Source organism: Pygoscelis adeliae, unplaced genomic scaffold (assembly GCF_000699105.1).
Source record: "Pygoscelis adeliae isolate BGI_AS28 unplaced genomic scaffold, ASM69910v1 Scaffold311, whole genome shotgun sequence".
Classification (NCBI taxonomy): Eukaryota; Metazoa; Chordata; class Aves; order Sphenisciformes; family Spheniscidae; genus Pygoscelis; species Pygoscelis adeliae.
In genome coordinates this window covers 934,978-939,901 of record NW_008824118.1, presented here as the reverse complement: position 1 = coordinate 939,901, position 4,924 = coordinate 934,978, and positions in this window count along the sequence as shown.

Genomic DNA, 4,924 nt, shown 5'->3' with positions numbered 1-4,924 from the left:
GGCTGGGCCTGGCATGGGACTGCAAGGTGAGAAGGTGCTTTCCCCAGGTAGCTGTCTTGTGTTGGACTCCATCTTCATCCATACAAATCTGATGCAATGGGTACTTTTGCTTGTCTCCTCCACCACATAAGGCCTCAGGCAGGTTAGGAGGCACAGTATTGTTCCATCCTCAGCTGAAATCATACTGGATTTCTCCAAGTTAAACGTGTCCAGATCTGTGTGTAGAAGACCAAGTAGAAGACCCAGAAAATACTTGCCCAAGCAATGGTGGGGTGGCCCTGAAAGATTGATCTCTGCCACCTGGCTTTACCTGCTTTCATACTAGAGAAGTTAGAGCCTGCCTTAAAGCAATACTTAGCTCCCATCTTCTACTCACTTCTCTGCAAGCAAACCTGGGTTCAGAACATAAGTGTAACCTTGGCTAAATCCTGGCGAAAATCTCACTCTGCACCTCCAAAAGAGAGCTTATTGTATACAGAAAAGAGAAGCAAATAAGAGAAGGCTGTAGAGAATTTTAACTTAGGAAAGAGGATCTGGGTATTTTATCAGCATCCTTTCAGGTACTAATTTTATTGGGGAAAATGTTAATTGAGCTAGTTAGTACCTGTGAAGTGAAAAGTCAACCCAGCTAGGTCGTCCTTGTGCATACCTTCATCTGCATACTCATGCTGTCTCCTTTCCATGCTCTTTGTAGCACAGACCTCCCAGTTCTCAGCTGCATCATGCTTAAAATACCCGCAGTGGCAGAAGCTACCTTATGTCACCCCGTCTGTGAGAACATGCAAGCAGAGTATTCGTTTTTGCCTAATTAACTAAAAAGGGATTGACTAAAAGGAACATTTCACTCTCAAATTTAAAAAACATCATTCACAAAGCCCACATAGATATTCTGAGAGGAACAACTGCAATTACAGTGGCCAAGTAATAAGCACAAGCAATTAATACAGTCTTCAAATACTTTAAATATAATATTTATGGCCTGTTGATAGGAAAGATTTATTTTTTTAAAATCAGAGGTTTGGAATAAAACCGTTTTACTGTACAAAAATGATTGGACGATTTCAGTGTGTGTGTTGCTTTTATCATGTCCCTTCTTCTGGAATCATTAAACCATTACAGATTTCCGTGGTTGCAGGGGAGGGGGCGGGGGGGGGGGGGGGGGGGGGGGGGAAGAAAGGAAAAATCCATTCACCAAACTTCTAAGAAACATGTCTTCTAAAAAAGAACAGGGAACACATCCGAATGTTTTCTTTTGAACTTAATTCAGACAGACGTAGTAGCCTGTTACCCGGTTTGTGCTACTTGCAAGATGACTGGAGAATGTTTGATACAGTAAAATTTATCTCCTCCTAGTGTTGATGTAAACAATGACACAAGGCGTCACGACATCAAATATCAGGCCCAGATGTTTTTAAAAATCAAGCAGTACGAAGCAGCTCTCTAATTCCCTTCCAGATAGCCATAAGCGCCTGCTCTGCCCTGTATCTTCTTGCTATGCAGCTCTGAAAGGCTACGGTCTCTCAGCGAGGCCAAGACAGCTGACGGACTGCACCCTGGGTGTGGTCAGGGGCTGTGTCAAATGTCAGCGCATATTTGGGTGCAGAGTGGATAAATCTGGAGTGGACATCACAGACCTGCTTCCCAGAGAAATAAAGCACGATGTTGCTCTCCCACTGCCTTCTCCAGCAAAGCAAAAACATGAAACCGACTTTCCTGATGCTCATTCACTGCCTGGTAGGGCATCTGAACATGCCTCTGGTCCAAGCATGTCCTCAGGCCCTGGGTAAAAAGAGCACTAACGTGACTCTTGCCACTGGTAAACACAGAGGCGGCACTGGTTCTTGTAGGTATTCTCATCAGTGCCACACAATAACTATTTATATACAATACAGATTGTTTTCATGAGATGAGGAATGCATACTGGCTAGAAAAAACAGGGAAGTAAAATACCGCGTTTGATAAGCTGTTATTCAGATTTTCATATGGAACAGCTGAGAGAATGGAAACCAGAGGATATTTACATGTTCTGGCCTACTGGGAACATACCAAGAGGCTGCATTACATTCAGGAATGTTGCCTTGTGTGCAAACCAGGAAACCACTTGTTGCTTGCTCACCCAGCAGCAGAACTAGAGAGAGGAAGGGCAAGCACTCAGCATGAGAGATTTGTGAAAACGTAACAGTGGAAACCCCGAGTATTACACTTACACTAAACAAGCTTGTTGCACACCTTTCTCAAGCCTACCAATGCACTGCACTATGTAAGGGAAACCCTACTGACATTGAAAATTACAAAGAGTTACACCCTCCTGTGCTTTTGAAAATTGCCTTTCTGAGGAAGGAATTTAAGCTGAAGGATTTACGGAGAAATAGAAGGAAATTTCCTTGTTTTATCCTTCATGCAAAAAACTGAAAGCTGTGATTCACAAATGGGAACATTCCCCCTAGCAAAGGAGCAGGTACTGTGCTTTCTCATTTTCCAAAACTCTGAGTCACTTTCTCTGTGTTTAAGCGAACATCACAAATGAAGTTTAAGCTGCTCTTGAAAGCACTTAAGTCTTTTGATACAGATGGCTACCTTTCTTTCATTATCACCATCTCTACTTAGAGTACAAAGGAAATTAAAAAATCCCATCCAGTGCTTGCCCACATTCACAAATCACATACAGATCAGATTAAAAGTGTTTCCTGTTCCATGGGAAAATGAAAATGGATGAAAAAGTTGCATGCAGGGAGTACAACACATAAATGCACTAATGCACACAAATCGCCGTCTTGCATTTTGCCTCCATGGAGCTTTGGCTTCCACCAGTAACAAAAGTTTTTAATATACCATTTCAACTCAGGCAGCTCTGGCAGTCACAGCTACATAAATTGAAAATTTCATTTGATTCATCAATTCAGTACCAAAATGTAAACTTCCCATCAAAAAGCATTTGTAACAGATACTGTCCACTATTATTTCTTCTACAAGATCAACGCTGTCATTCCCAGATGTCCAACACCATCTGTGAGCTGTGAAATTTAAGTCTGTGAAGTACAGCTCCTGTTTACCATTCTGTGTATTGGTAGACAGACCTGCGAGTGGCAGGCAAGAGTTGGAGGTACAGTCCTCTCACTTCACCACTGGCTCTGCCACGTCCATGTGGAAGGAAGAATATACCCCTGGACTTCTAGAAGAACATGAATGAGAAAATACCAGGGGGTACGGTGAATTAAAGTTCCAGGCAAAAATGCAGAGCTGAAAGAACAGCCTTCTCAACCAATTTTCTCTTAGCTACTTCCTTAGCTGCGCTCATAAGCAGTTTTCTCAAATTTACTTCCTGTATAAAACCATTTGCTGAATTGTTTCAGGGAATCATTTCAGGTCTTCACTGAGTTCCAGTGCAGCTTGTTGTACATCTTAGCTCAGCACTCTGTTGAACTGTTTTGCTCAAATATGAAAATCATGTTCACCTTTGCATTCCCTGACTACACAAAAGAAAGAAAAAAATCAAAGCTTCTTGACTATTCAGGTTAGCAAGAACAAAATCTGTTTTTTATGACTACTCAGTTCAAATCAGGGCCTGTGTGATCATTCCTGATGAGAAAGCAAACACATGAAAAGTTCAAACAATAACAGCTTTTAAAAATGTGAAGGAATATTCCAGCACAGCATGGCTATGAACAACATTTCTTCATCCATGTAATAAGATAAACAGAGGAGATCCTTAAATATTTCGGAGTTTGCCATCACATTCCCTGCCTTCAGGTGAAATACAATTTGTTCATAAGTGAAAAAAAACCCCATGTTAAACCAATCTTAAACCGGCAATAACTGCATCGGTAATCGCACTTCATGTGTGCTTCTGCTGTAGAAACTAAGAGAATTTTTCATGACATATTGCAAAAACACTTTAGCATGTACCATGCTCGGTTCTTCTGATATAAAAAATGTAACCAAGAATACCACATGCAAATGAACGTATAACATATATGCAGTGCAGGTGCTTCATTCTTTCCACACCGCTCTTTTAATGTGTTTGTTGGAACTACTTTTTCTATCTCATGTTAATTTAGACAATCTTTCTTCCTGGGTTTGTCTTTAACAAGGAGAAAAATTGTACATAATTGTGAGAAAAATCATGAAAGCTCCACATGCAGGAATCCATCCTTTCTTTCTTCACCTTAATTCCATGTGGAGCCCCTCCAAATCAACTACTTGGGGTGGAGGAAGGGATGCGCTGTCCCTATTAAGAGGCATCATGGAAGAGATTGCCTTGTTAATTTAGGTCGTCTTCCATAAACCACCCTTTGCTAGGAGTTGATTTGTCTCCCATGGGTAAAACACTGGATGCACCGACACCAGTAGGAATTTTACATTTGATTTGGCCAGTATTTAATTCCACAAAGGTATACAGTCTCAGCCACCGCAAAATCCCACCCCCAGGTAACCGTGTGGTGGTATGAACTATGCAGTTGGGCATACAGCTGTGATGGGGTGACAGTGCTTGGCACTGGCACAGAGCTTGGATTTATACCCAGGAGAATGCCACAGAAAAAAGCCACAGGTCTTTCTTCCGGAGGAGGGCTGCGACTGGAGGACTTGTATCCGTACAATTTGAAGTTCGATCCTGCAAATGCTGGAGGGCGGGTGATTTACTGAGTGACTTGCCCCAGGGCATCCTGTGGGGCAGAAGGTGTCCCAGGCCTCCCCAGGCAATCGGGATACTTCTTTATTGTATTCAGGCACTCCGGCAGAGACAGCGATACCATATTTCAGGCGCTGAAGCCTGGTAACTTGAACGATCATTTCTTCTCAGCCGTGTGCTCATCCTCCATCCATCCGTCCGTCCGTCCGTCCATCCATCCCCCTCCAGCGGAATAAAAAACAGGAATTAAACACCCTTCGCCGCCGTTCCGTTCGCTCCTGACCCACGCAGCGG